Source organism: Pinus tabuliformis, chromosome 7 (genome assembly GCF_031772625.1).
Source record: "Pinus tabuliformis cultivar Carrire ecotype Pingquan chromosome 7, CPIR1, whole genome shotgun sequence".
Taxonomy (NCBI): Eukaryota; Viridiplantae; Streptophyta; class Pinopsida; order Pinales; family Pinaceae; genus Pinus; species Pinus tabuliformis.
Window position 1 is genome coordinate 169,912,607 of NC_142293.1, and position 15,662 is coordinate 169,928,268.

The following is a 15,662-nucleotide window of genomic DNA, read 5'->3' on the forward strand; positions in this document are numbered from 1 at the left end:
CCTCTGTCTAGATTTCCAGAGTAGTCACCTTCATTCCTTTTCGACTCCTTAAAAGAAAAGGTCCATCTGAGCAATTGCCACTTCAAGCTCATTAAAAATCGAAGGGGACTAGAGTCATCTTTAGCTTTTTCTCGACTCTTAAAAATTGAGAAAGCAAAGGTGTGTCAAAGTGTCTTTAAAATTTATTAAATTTGGAATAAAATCCCTGTTCCTTCGTTGATCTTAGGTTGAGATAATGGAGTCCACCAATCAAGGTATCCCTCTCGAGGGGAATCCTAATCCTTTTGCTTCTTGGGGAAATATTGGTGCTCCTCATATGGCCACTTTGTCCCTTCCGGGACTTACCATTGGTCTGCCAGTGTGGCTGTTCTCAACCTCTTTGGTTCAAAATAACGTGATCCCTCAGCAATCAAATCAGCACCCAGCTGATACTAAAGTTTACCCTCCGCCTTCTTCTTTGTTTGTTTCTCCCTCCCCTTCTTCCTCTTCGCTTGGTGAAAGTAGTGATGCTAATAACCAGGTGGCTAAGAAGAAGAAGAAAGGTAAGGAGAAGAAGAAGAAGCCAATTCAGCAAGGGGGTAACCAAGAAACCATAGATTTGGATGCATCAACTGGTGAAAATCCACACATTAAAGCTCCTAAACCCAGATTTCCATGCATAATCTGTAGAGGAGACCATTTTCATCGAGATTGTCCGTGCATTCCTCAGATCTTTAGGGAATGGTCCCCCTGTTCGCACCAACCGATGTCATCAACCTCTGCTGATCTTGTTGATAATACACCACAACTAGCGATAGTGAAGTTCACAGACAGAAAGGAAAGGTAAAAATACCATGTGAGTTATGTGAAGGGAACCATACCCTTCCCCGTTGTCCTTTTTTGGGTGAAGCCAAAAGAGTCTTGTGTAACCGTCCTGCTTCACCGCAGAGACTTCCATCTGGATACAAGAAACTCTCCCCAAGTCCTTTACTAGTTGAAAATCCGATTGACATAACTCAACCGTCGGTCGAAACACCTATCACTAAAAATGAATCTTCTGAGTCCATACTGGACCAAAGTCAACAGGTCGAGATGGCAGTCGACCTAGTTTTACCTTCAGAAGATCATATCCTTCCTGAAGAGAGTGAGAACGATACTATTCAAATTATTTTTGTCACTTCAGAGTCAAATGAACTTGGGGGCAATCCACCCGTTCCTTCACAAAAAGAGGAAAATCCCCCAGTTCCCACTACTCAAAGGGTTAATCCACCCGTTATTCGGTACCCCCTCCAAGCATTCTAGTCACTTCCTTTGATTGGAATCGACTAGCGAGATCTCGCCTTCCTTCTTATGTACCTTTCCGGATCATGGTACAAGTTTACAAAATGATCATGTCAGGTACTATCATAGATGAGGGTGCGTCAGTGAGTATCCTTTCCTCAACTTCTTGGAAAGCACTTTCTTCGCCATCGCTTATGCCTGTTACACAGAATTTGTCAGGCTTTAACAAAGGAACCAGTCGACCGTTAGGGATCGTTCCTAAGTTACCGATAACTTTGGGACGGAAAACCGTTCACCTGAACGTGATACATATGAATCAAAGTGTTCCCCCCTGGTGGGAGGGATAAAATAGCATCAACCACAGAAGCCCGGATGAAAAAACTAGGGCCCAAGAACTGAACAGAACCCACCAAGTGCTTCCTTTCCTACCAATACCTAGGGGATATATATTACCTACTTTATTGAGGTTGGGCCGAAGAGTGGAAGCTCAATTTTGTGACATATATTGTCTAATTGAGTATCGCTCTTTGGCTCCTACAGCCCAAAATAGAGGGACAATAGTACGATAAATCAGAACAGAAAGAGTATGACAGAATATTAGTCCCAGGACCGTTAGATTACAATCTACTCCTTGGATGTGACTATGTTTATAACATGGAGGTTGTTGTTTCAACACTCTTCCGGAAGATGTGTTTCCCATTTGAAGGAAAAATTGTCACTATTGACCAGCTTTCATTTCCAGGCTTAAGCATAACTCCAAGTCAATCATCATCCATAAATGGTATTTTTGCATCAAGAGTGAATGTAACGAAGCTTAGAGTGCGATGCATACTGACTCCTACACTAGCCAGGTGCGATGCATATTGAAGAGGCCTTCTGTGGGGTGCGATGAGCGACAATGGACAAATGTCCGAGACAGTTTGCTAAGTGGATGCTCATGGAATCTTCTAGAAACTTCTCCTATGACACTTGCCTCTCTAAATTCACCCAGGGATGAGTAAGAGATCCAAGAAATCTCCAAGTGGAACCAAGAATAACAAGTAGAATGACACTAATAAAAAACCCAAAGATGCCTCACACCCTTGCAAACATCTATAAATGGATCCCTCATCTAAGAGATCTCGAGGCTGGAATTTTGTAATTTGTAAGGAAGTGCTAATAGTTTGTGTCTAAGAAAGATCTTTGTATTGTTGGGTGATCTTGCTTTTCATGAGGTGAAGAGGGATTTGATGCTGGGAGGATGATGCTAGATCACACAGCTGGGTTGTAATTCTCCTTTCTGTTTAATAAAGTTCTTTGAGTTTTCTTCCATACAATCGTGTATTTGTGAATGTTGTTATTTGTGAATGCCATTGTATTTTCAATGTATTTCTGATTCTGCATTTCTTATGATATAATAGATCAAGATGCTTTGATGGTGTTTTGTTACTTCGTTTCTACAGGTATTCTCTAAGCGGAATAAGTAGGAGAGGAGTTGAAAGCTCTATCAAGAGGGAGAGATATCAAGCAAAGAGTCAAGCGGAAGATCCAAGTTGGTTCCTTTGCTTCTCTCTTTTCTATCATACATAGAGGAAATCCCAAATTTCTTTGAGTGTTTGTTTGCTAGGATAGCTGCCAATCCTAGAGGGCTAGCAGATCGAAAAGACATTAGTTTTCCCAGAAACAAATGCTTCTTATTTAACAAAGGTAATCATGACAAGATCCAATCCAAACTATTTTTCTAGATATTAATGAAGAAGGGAAAAATCACACTAGAACCAGAAACAATGATTAAGTAGCTAAGAAATCAAACAATTACTGAGTACCTCATCAAATGGAAGAACCTACCTCTGGAAGAGGCAACATGGGAAGATGAGTTATTCATGCAGAAATACCCACATATAGTGAATTATTAAGGACAATACTAGTTTGAAGGGGAGGGAAATGTTAAGCCCTAGATAAGCCCCATGTTAACCCTAAAACATTTTATTAAGTCCTAGATATTGAGTGATTGCATTTCTATTGTTATATTGTTATGTAGTCTGAAACCTTTTGTTGGTTGCTAAATTTGCCTACTTTTTACCCTCCTTTTTATCCCTTTACTGTACTCATTTCATGTCCTTGTTGGTCAATTTGTATTCTAAACAAAAAAGTTATACCTATTGTTATGTCTTTGTAAATTGTTAATCGATGAATCGTAGTCGTAGGAGATTATTGCCTAAAGCAACTTGATAACTTAAGTTTCCTCGCATATTTGAAGGAATGATGATCAAGATCATGATTCATTGTATGATGACTATCGAACTAGCAGCGTTATCTTTGGATATCAGCTGCAACGGTGGTTCAACTTATTGACCAACACAAGTGTTATCTTTATATTATGTTATATCTTAAGAATCGCTATGCATTTGTAGGTAGACAACTGCCATAATCTTAGGCATTGTCAGTTGTTAAATGAAATGTATAAGTAGTGTTACAGGGCTGGGAAAGCCACCACTAAGAGATACATGAGAATTTTGAGCTGTAACAACAGACCTCTGTAATGTTATTTTGATTAATGCAATTTATGATCTTCTGAGCATTTTATAGTTCTTGATCTTATCGTAGCCCTGATTAGGGAGTTGGGCCCACTCTCCTGACTAGGCGTTGTTGGATTAGTTGTGTGCGTAGGTTTATTTCTGTTGTGTTATTTCCTTGTTGTGTAATGATTTCAGTGTGTTGTTGTGAGTCTTAACTCATTGTCACATTGATTATTTTTACAGTTATTACTTGTTGTTACACATTGTTATGTTATGAATGAATGTTCAATATTGGGTAGGGAAACTGTGGCCTGCATATACCTTGCATGATAGCCTTGAAATAACCAGTCGAGCCTCGGGTTGACAATTAATGTGGAATTGGGTGAATTGTATGATTCATATCTGAACACCAAGATTTGGGCGTCGTTGTCGGGGAGGCTATCAAAGGCACGGAAGTACGACTAGTATTGATTATAGGACCACTCTCTCGTCTTGGGGAGGGAATTTTTTCACCCTGATCCAGGTCCTAAGCATTAGATTTTTTTGTTTCTTTCATAGGAACTGCTCTCTCGTCCTGGGAAGGGAAGTTTTTTTCACCCTGTTTCAGGTCCTAAGCTTAGATTTTGTGGTTGGTTTGTTTTCCTTCTTTTGCTTTCTTTTTAGGGGCCACTCTCTCGTGCTAGGGAGGGAAGTCTTCACCCTGTTGTTGGAAATAATACTGAGAGGGGGGTGAATCAGTATTATCAGATCAATAATTTTATTTCCCAAATAGATTTATATACGCTACTTTAGTGAAGTGAACTAGCGTGTACACGTGACTGTGCTTAAAGAAACCAACGTATATGCAGAGAACTTGTGATTTAAACAGTTTATCACGTGTTGATATTAAACCAGTGTATTAGAGATTTATTAAACAGTGCAGTAAAAGTAGAATAAAGCATCACACATAAGCAACACACATGAACACCAAGATTTAAGGTGGAAACCCAATGTGGGTAAAAACCACCTGATGCTGTCGTCTCTGTCTTCTTTTAATAATAAGAAAATATATTTACAATCTTGTACTGGTGCAGAATAATACCAGTATGCAAGCTTCTACTTGCAGAAGCTTACAACCTCTCTCATTTTCCAGCTTTTACTGGAAGGAAGCTACAACCCCCTAGCTCTTGTACTAGCCAATATGTTTACTAGTATGTAGGTGCTAGCCTACAAAAAAACTCCACTCTTCCACCAGGGATCACGTTTCATGAATTTTCAGACTAGATACTCCTATATCACAACACCACAAGCTGAAGACCACATTTCATCAAATTTTCATACTGGACCCATCAAAGCCTTTTAAACTTAAACTGCATCAACCAATATTCAGTTAATTTGAACAATTAGATCACTGACACCAGAACACTGTGCTGAACCCAGAACCCTACATCATCATCCAGAACCAGTTGTAACCTCAAAAATCATGCATTAGAGTGTATACATTACTTGGCTGAACCCAACCTGTGTGTATATGCTATTTCCTTTAACTCAACCTGCATATATCTCTAAAGATATTGAATCATACACTTCTGAACCACAGACTGTACCAATTAGTGACATTCTGAAGATCTATTATCATATTACAAAAGCATCACCCTTCCTTCTCAATCAATCAATCAAACAGACTCAATTTCCTTATACAACAGTTCTACGTTCAGGTCTAAGAGGACTTCATTGAGAGACATCAGTAAAACAACAGAATTTGATCAAATAGATCAGTCAGATCTGAACAGAAGATTTTCTTTTGTATACGCTACTTGGAAGAGTTGAACCTGCGTGTACACGCGCTTTGGCTGAGACAAACCTGCGTACCGATCTGCAAATTTTGACTTAGAACTTTGCTACAATTCCAAACTTCAGACAAACCTAGATCATGATAGATAAAAAATAGAATAGGCGTAAAACATCAGATCTGGTCACTCCCAATATCATATCATTCAAGAATAAGTCATTTCAAATCTCATGATTCTTGATCCAATGTTGAACTCAAGGTGCACGTGAATATTTCAGATCCAGTCCCGAACATAACCCTGCAACATAATATATACTTCAGATAGAAGTATTCCTTAGAATCTCATTTCTTTCCCTTCTTGGCCTAATGATCTTCTCCTCCTTATGTACTCTTAGGCCTTTCTCAATACCTTGGACCAAAACCACTTAGGACCAATACCTTGGACCCAATACCTAGGGTCAATACCTTGGACAAGTGCCTCGGACTAATTGCCTTGGACCAAAATACCTTGGATCAAATACCTTGGACCAAAAACATGGTTTTCCAACATGTACGTGCTTTTCCTCCTGTGAAAGTGCGTGTATACGTTATACACTACTTTTGTTCTGTTAAACGCGTGTATACGCACCTTGGACAAAGTGAACCAGCGTATACCTCTCTTTCTTCATTCTTTGGAGTCTGATCTGTAATCCTTTGTTGTTGACTTGTTGCACTGTGAACTTTCATATGAGTGATTTTCCATCAAGGACAATACCTGTATCATAATTCCAACAATCTCCCTTTGGACTTGATGGCTACAACACACCAAGACACTCTCCCCCTTTGACATCAAGGGCAAAGGGCAGACCAAGATATTCTCTCCCCTATGCTATTCATGCTCCCCCTGAGTACATGCTGAATTCTCTGATTGAGCTCCCCTTTGTACATGCTGAGATGCACTGAAACCGTCCATGCTCCCCCTGAGCATAAGTAGAGTCTGCAAACATATTGTCCAAAAGAATAACATGACTCTATAACTCAACTATGTGAGTATGACCTTCCTATCACCAATGACGCATACATACATCCTTCTCCCAACTAAGTGGGGATATACCAAATTTGACTCATCCACCCAACCAAGTGGGGATATACCAATTATTTATACATGACAAAAATATAATTACATCATCCATCCCATGTAAAGTGGGGATACAAATTACATCATTTGTCCAATAGGACTCATTCAAATGTATGAGAAGACATATCACACCCTAGACTTTTACATGACTTAAGCAACAAAAAGTATAAATATCTGAAGCCATAGCTGGACTTAGCAACCATAATGCCAACAATGCAGAATGTGAGTGAAGGCTAATGCTCCCCCTGAACCTGTGCTACCTGTGCATTGTTAACAAGTCAATGATCAAGGCATCTTTGTCAGTTAGATAAAAATTAATGAACAGAGCATATCAATAGACTGTAATCATCAACATCAGATAGAGAACCCATATCAGAGCCTGCCCCACTATTTTTCTTGTTTGAAAAAACATATACGCTCCTTGACCCATAGAAACCTGCATGTGTACGTGACTATACTTCATGAAACATGCGTATAATAACCTTTCTCTGAAAAAATATATTTAACAGCAGGATGATGTAGCAACTACTCCCAGCTTTTGTCTGAGATATTCAAATGTTTCTTTGGGCAGTGGTTTAGTGAATATATCAGCAACCTGTTCTTTGGAGGGAACATACTCCAATTTGACCTTTTGTTCAAGCACTTGTTCACGTAGAAAATGGTATTTGATGGGTATGTGCTTGGTCTTGGAGTGCATGACTGGATTCTTTGAAATACTGATGGCACTTGTATTATCACATAGAATGGAGATGGGTGGAGTATATGTGATCTGAATGTCTTGCAAGGTTTGCATCATCCAAAGTAGTTGTGTGCAGCAAGATGCAACAGCCACATATTCTGCTTCAGCTATGGATAAAGCAATTGAACTTTGTTTCTTACTAAACCAAGACACTAACCTGGAACCCATATAGAAAGCACCACCACTAGTGCTTTTTCTGTCATCAACACTTCCTGCCCAATCTGCATCTGTATATGCATGAAGAGTAAGTTCTGCAACTCTAGGATACCATAAAATAAAGTCCTGAGTTCCTTGAAGATATTTGAAAATTCTTTTGACTGCCTGAATGTGTGATTCCTTTGGATTTGCTTGGAATCTTCCAATTATTCCTACTGCATGCATGATGTCAAGTCGGGTACCTGTTAGATAAAGCAGACTGACAATCATGGATCTATAAGTTGGTTGATGTATTGCTGCTAATTCATCATTTGAGCTGACACTGCATCCTGTTACCATTGGGGTACATACAGGTTTAGAATCTTCCATTCCGTACCTTTTCAAGATCTGTTTGAGATATTTGGTTTGTGAAAGAAAAATACCATCTTTATTTTGTTGAACTTTTAGACCAAGAAAATAGGTAAGTTCACTAAGCAAGGACATTTCAAATTCTTGATGCATTACTGAAGCAAAATTCTGACTCATGGATTCTTCATTGGTACCAAAAATGATATCATCAACATAAACAATAATAATTAGCAATTTATCAGTTTCAATCTTCGTATATAGATTGCTATCTGCTGAACCTTTTGTAAAACCTTGTTGGTGTAGATATTTGTCAAGGCAGTAATACCAGGCCCTTGGAGCCTGTTTCAGACCATAGAGGGCATTTTTGAGTCTGCATACAAGTTTTGCATCATTTCCAAGAATGAATCCTTCTGGTTGTTCAATATAAACTTCTTCTTATAAAGCTCCATTTAGGAAGGCTGATTTTACATCCATTTGGTATACTATGAATTTCTAAAAGCTAGAAAGAGCAAGAAACATCCTTAAGGCTTCAATTCTAGCAACAGGTGCAAAATTTTCTTCAAAATCTATACCTTCTTGTTGAGCATACCCTTTACAAACAAGTCTGGCCTTATTTCTAATGACTTCTCCATTTTCTTTCAACTTGTTTTTGAGTATCCATTTAGTTCCTATAATATTTTTATCATGAGGTCTAGGAACTAATTCCCAAGTATCATTTTTTTCAATTTGCTCAAGTTCTTCATCCATGGCCTTGACCCAACATTCATCTTTGCATGCTTCTTTTACATTTTGAGGTTCGGTGGAGGATAGTAATGCTAGATAGCTTGAGGTCCCTATAATAGTTCTTCTTGTCTGTACACCTGCCTCTTTTTCCCCTAAAATTTGAGTTTCTGGATGATTTTTCTGAACATACCTGGATGGAGTCTTTTCTTCTACCATTATCTCTTCTTCTAGTGCTTCATTGGTTTCTTATTCAATATGATTTTCATTTAATGTGGGAAAATAATCCCCATCTTCTTCATTGTCATAATCTTTTGTTGATTTTATCTGTTTTGGATTTTTGCATGCTTCATCAACTACAACATCAATGCTTTAACCAATTTTTCCAAGTCTTTTATTATAACATTTATATCCTTTACTTTTGGAAGAATAACCAAAAAGAATACCTTCATCTGCTCTGGGTTAAAACTTACCAAGTTTTTCATCAGTCCTTTTGATATAAAATTTGCTTCTAAAAACTTTAAAGTATTTTACAGTAGGAGCCTTACCATACCAAAGTTCATGTGGAGTTTGAGTGTTGTTTACCCAAACATTTGCTTCGTTGAGAATAGTTACGATAGCGAATGTAGATTCACCCCAGAAGGTTGCAGGAGTTCCAGATTCATCTAGCATAGCTTGAGCCATTTGTTGAACTGTTATGTTCATTCTTTCTACCACACCATTTTTTTGAGGAGTCCTTGTTGTGGAGAATTGCCTCTTTATTCCATGTTGTTCACAAAAGTCAAAGAATTCATCCGAGGTAAATTCCCCTCCTTAATCAGATCCGAGCCATTTGATTTTTCAATCTGATTCATTTTCAACCAAAGCTTTGAAGGCTTGGAACTTTTCAAAAGCTTCATCTTTATGCTTTAGAAGACCTATCCAACACATTTTGGAAAAATCATCAATGAAAAAAATAAAATATTCTTCTCCATGAGGTGACTTTTTCCTTGATGGTTCACATAAATCAGTATGGACAAGTTGAAGAGGCTTACTAGCTTACCCTTCTTTTTCCATGAATTGAACTCTGGTTTGCTTGCCGATTTGACATGGTTTGCATATTTTATTTTCTAGGATGTTGATATCTGGAAGATCACGAACAGCCTTGAACCTGCATGCTTTTATTATTTGCTAAAAGCTTAGATGTCCCAATCTTCTATGTCATAGCCAATTTTCATCATTTTTGCTTAGATAGCATTGTTGTTGTCCTTCCTTGAGTATGTATAAGTTGTTTGGAGTTCTTGTACGTTTGATCATGGTCTCTCCTATATCAAGCTCGCAAACAACACATCCATTTAATTGAAACACCACTTCATTTCCTTGATCACACATTTGACTGACACTCAATAGGTTATGTTTTAAACCATCTACATACATAACATTTCTAGCTTTAACCTTTTTTTTCAAGAAAACAGAGCCTTTACTTTTTATGATAGTAGGAGTGTCATTTCCAAATGAGACATTCTTTTCCTTTTCTAAGGCATTATATGAGTGAAGTTTTTCTTTGTCACCTGTCATGTGTTTTGAGCATCCACTGTCGATGTACCACTGATTTTCTTGTCCTTCTGCATACAAGGCTATACCACATCTTTCTATTTGAGATTCTTTCCTTCTCCATATCTTGGGATTTAATGGAGTTTGCTCCTTTTGAGATGTTTGCCAAAATTTTCTCTTGCATTCAGATTCTTCATGGCCAAAGTTGTTGCAGATTGAGCATTCTATTTCATTTTCAAGAAAAGAAAAATTATTATAGGAACTTTTCTTGATCCCTGTTACATTCCTTTGATTTTGTGCTTCTCTAGTCATGATGGTTTTGTAAGCAACACATTGAACAGCTTTGTGTCCAAAATTATGACATGAAAAACATTTCCCATTAAAGAAGTTCCTGTGACTATCGAATCTATTGACCTGGTGATTGTAGTTTCTATTGATATTCATATTAGGAGAAAATTGAGTATGATTTACCTGAGGTTGGTTGATGCTTCTATTCATCCTTGGAGTAAATTGAGTCTGATTTACCTAGTGATCTACTTTATGCCTTTGCTGACGATTGTCATACTATTCACTAGTCTTTGCAGCATCAAGATAGCTTTTGGTGGAGGTTGACGGCTTCTGTGATTGAGATGCTTCTTCAGTATATCTAAGACCTGTCTTTATCAGAGGAGAATGCTGAACTTTGATAATTTCATTTAAAGTTTCTAATCCTTTAGCAAATATAAGATTGAGATATTTCATTTTCTCAAGATCCTTTCTTAGACCTACAATTTCACATTCAAGTTTTTGATTGTGTTTTTCTTTTTCAGCAAGTTGGCATGTCAAGGTATCTATAATCATATTCTTTTCTTCTAAACAGATTTTGATTTTATATATTTCTTCATGAAGGTCTTCCTCTTCTAAAGCATCCCAAAAATGATCATCGTCATAAGCCATGAGAAGTCTATAATCTTGTCCAGTTTCATCTTCATCACTATTAGATAAACCATCATTATCTTCATGAGTATAGTAACTCCTTTTATTCACAACTTGTTTTCTATTCCCTTTTGCATATTCCTTTCCTTTTTCAAATTTATCTTTATGAGGACATCTGGCAGCATCATGACCGACTCTGCAACAAGAAAAGCATTTGAAGGGTAACTTACCTCTAAACCTTCCAGAACCTCGTTGAAGCTTTTTGACAAAGTTTACCTCATCTTTTTCTTCTGAAATATCTCCTGATTCATTGTGTTCTTCCTTTTCTTTTGCTAAAGCTTTGAATGTGGATTCTCTCATATCTGATGGTCATCCTTTTCTCATCTCAAAGGCAGTTAAGATTCTGTGAAGTTGTGTCATAGTGATATTCTATAGATCCTATTTTTCTTCTATGGCAGACACTTTGGATTCAAATTTACCAGACAAGGATCTCAAAACTTTCTCAAGTAAGGTAACTTCCTTAATTTCTTCACCGGATTCTTCATACAATTGACAACCTCATCTATATGTAGGAAGTAAGTAGCTATGCTTTCATCATTATGCATCTTAAGAGTTTCATACTAAATTCTGAGAGTTTGAAGCTTAGAACGTTTTACTTGAGAGTCTCCTTCGTAGCTTAGAACGAGTTTGTCCCATATTTCTTTGGCTGATTTGAGCTACATGACTTTGAAAAACTCTCATTGTGACAGACTTCCCAATAAAGTATTGACAACTTTGGCATTGGTTTCATATTGCTTTTTACCTGTCGTATCTGTAGGAATTGTTGTTGGAAATGTATATCCTCCTTCCACAATTTCCCAAACATTCGTTCCAAGCGATTGTAGATAGGCTGTGGTTCTTATTTTCCAATAAAAAAGTTGCTTCCATCGAAGATTGGCGGTCTGATAGATCCAATGCTTTCTTGATTATTCATGTTGATGGATCTCCCTTCAAGCGATCAAGCTTCTTTTGAAGGACCCGCTCTGATTCCAATTATTGGAAATAATACTGAGAGGGGGGTGAATCAGTATTATCAGATCAATAATTTTATTTCCCAAATAGATTTATATACGCTACTTTGGTGAAGTGAACTAGCATGTACACGTGAATGTGCTTAAAGAAACCAATGTATATGCAGAGAACTTGTGATTTAGATAGTTTATCATGTGTTGAGCTTAAACCAGTATATCAGATATTTATTAGACAATGCAGTAAAAGCAGAATAAAGCATCACACATGAACACCAATATTTAAGGTGGAAACCCAATGTGGGTAAAAACCACCTGCTGTTGCCATCTCTGTCTTCTTTTAATAATAAGAAAATTGTTTACAATCTTGTACTGGTGCAGACTCATACCAGTACGCAGGCTTCTACCTGCAGAAGGTTACAACCTTCTCTCATTTTCTAGCTTCTACTGGAAGGGAGCTACAACCCCCTAGCTCTTGTACTAGCCAATATGTTTACTAGTACATAGGTGTTGGACTACAAAAATGTTGGGTTGTGTTATATTCTTTCCACGACTATCCCAAGTAGTTAACTGGGGGGTTAGAAGGGGCGTGGAGCCCCCCCTTCGTTGGGTTGATTGTGTAGCGGGGGGAGTCACAGGGGTTTTGAGGGGTGCAGGTAATCCCACTCTATGGGGTCTGGAGATCTGATGATGCTCCTTCTGTAGATGCGAAAACCATCTCAGATCAAGTTGGGGATGTGTACTTGGCTTCTTCAAGTACACATGTAGATCATGAGGCATGGCTGATTGACTCAAGTGCATCCTTTCACTTCACTCCCCATAGAGAGTGGTTCTGCGAGTATGAGAAATACGATGGTGGTGATGTCTTCTTAGGGGATGATAGGAAGGCTAGAATCGTTGGTCGTGGAAAAGTAAAGTTGAAGTTGCAAGGTGGAAGGGTTAGAACACTTCTGTGTGTTCTACATATTCTTGCATTGGCCAAAAATCTGGTTTTTGTAAGCAAGTTGGATGATGCAGGTGTAAAAAGAGTGTTTGAGAAGGATACCTACAAGATGGTTCAGGAAGCACTGGTATTGATGCGGGGAGTTCGGATTGGAACTCTGTACAAGCTGCAAGGTAGCACTGTTGTTGATGGGTGCAAAAGTTTTGTGGTTCCCGAAAGTGGAGCAAAAAATCTAGTGGTCTCTGGAGAGAAGACCATGTTGTGGCATCAAAGGCTTGGACATATTGGAGAGAAGGGCCTTCGAATACTTCATGGTAAAGGTATTGTAGAAGGTATGAGTAATAGCTCTCTGGATTTTGATTTCTGTGAAAATTGTGTATATGGGAAGCAGAATCAGGTGAGTTTCCCCTCTGGTGGTAAGAGGGCGAAACAGATATTAGAGCTTGTGCACAGTGATGTGTTTGGACTTGTGAAGGTTCCATCACTGGGTAAGTCTATGTACTATGTATCATTTATAGATGACTTCTCAAGGAATACATGGATATATTTCCTAAAGAAGAAATCTAAAGTCTTTGACAAGTTTAAAGAATAAGGCTCTGATGGAAAACTAGACAGAGAAGAAGATAAATGTGCCGAGGACAGATAATGGTGGAGAGTTTTGCAGTAAGGAATTTGAAGAATTTTGTAAGAAGTGTGGTATAGCATGGCAGAAGACTACTCCATATACACCTCAACAAAATGGAGTTGCAGAAAGAATGAACAAGACGTTGATGGAAAGGGCAAGAAGCATGCTCAGTGGTGCCGGGTTAGGACAAGAATTCTGGGCAAAGGTAGTGGAGACATCATGTTACCTAGTCAACGGATCACCTTCATCAACGTTGGAGGATAAGACTCCACAAGAGTTATGGACTGGTAAGAAACCCTCTCTTTCACATCTGAGGGTATTTACCTGTGATGCATATGTACATGTTCCAAATGAGAAACGAACCAAGTTGGATAGTAAATCTGAAAGTGCATCTTTATTGGGTATAAGGATGGTTTAAAGGGTTATAATCTTTGGAACCCAGTAACAAGGAAGTTTGTGTACAGTCAAGATGTGGTGTTCTGAGAGGTGAAAGATGTTATTAAACATGAAGTCCAACCAAAGGAACCTGAGAAGATAGAGTTTGAGCTAAAGGAGGAAGAATCAGAATCTACAGCAGAGGAGGAATCAGAAGATTAAGAGCCACAAACTCTGGGTGTGAGAAGATCAGTTCGAGAAAGAAGGCAGCTAGAAAGGTATAGTCCACTACTTTTGGTTCAAATTTTTCTTTATCTATTACTAATGATGATCCCAGAACTGTGAAGGAAGCAGTAGATTCAGAGGATGGAAAACTCTGGAAAGAGGCCATGGTTGATGAAATGACATCTTTGCACAAAAATGAGGCTTGGGATCTGGTGGATTTGCCAGCTAGAAGGAAACCCATTGGCAGCAAATGGGTGTTCAAGAAGAAGACAAATGTAGAAGGAAAGGTGGACAAATACAAAGCTCGGTTGGTAGCAAAAAGTTATTCCCAGGTGCCTGGAATTGATTTTGGTGATATTTTTTCTCTTGTTTCAAAGGTAACTTCTATTAGATTACTTTTATCTATTGTTGTTGCTTTTGATTCTAAGGTAGAACAGATGGATGTGAAGACAACATTTCTTCATGGGGATCTAGAAGAGGAAATCTACATGAAGCAACCTGAATGATTTGGGCAGACCTACCTATGGTTTTGTGCATGATTTTCGCACATGGTTTTCGACGCGATGGTTTTTGGTCCATGGTTTTGGACGCGATGGTTTTCAGTCCATGGTATTGGATGCTTTGACATGTATAAATATTTATTGTAACATTGAAAGGAACATAATAAAAAATCAAGCTGGTAGTCCCGATTTTGGGATCCAGGGGAAAATCTCTGTGTATATGTGTTTGATGTGTTATGCTCTCGCATTGCTTATTTTCTGTGTTTTAGAATTCATATGGAGGTAATTTATTTACGGTGTTAAAACCTAAACTCCACTCTTCCACCAGGGACCATGTTTCATGAATTTTCAGACTGGATACTCCTAGATCACAACACCACAAGCTGAAGGCCACGTTTCATCAAATTTTCATACTTGATCCATTAAAGCATTTTAAACTTAAACAGCATCAACCAATATTCAGTTAATCTAAACAATTAGATCACTGACACCAGAACACTGTGCTGAACCCAGAGCCCCGCATCATCATCCAGAACCAGGTGTAACCTTAAAAATCATGCATTATAGTGTATACGCTACTTCGTTGAACCCAACTTGCATGTATATGCTACTTCCTTTAACTCAACATGTGAATATCTCTAAAGATAACGAATCATACACTTCTAAACCATAGACTGTACCAATTAGTGACATTCTGAAGATCTACTGTCATATTACAGAGTTCAAAACAGATAGCAACAAGGATCACCCTTCCTTCTCAATCAATTAATCAAACAAACTCAATTTCCTTATACAATAGTTCTACGTTCATGTCTAAGAGGACTTCATTGACAGACAACAGTAAAACAACAAAATTTGATTAGATAGATCAGTCAGATCTGAACATAAGCTTTTATTTTGTAGATGCTATTTGGAAGAGTCGAACCGACG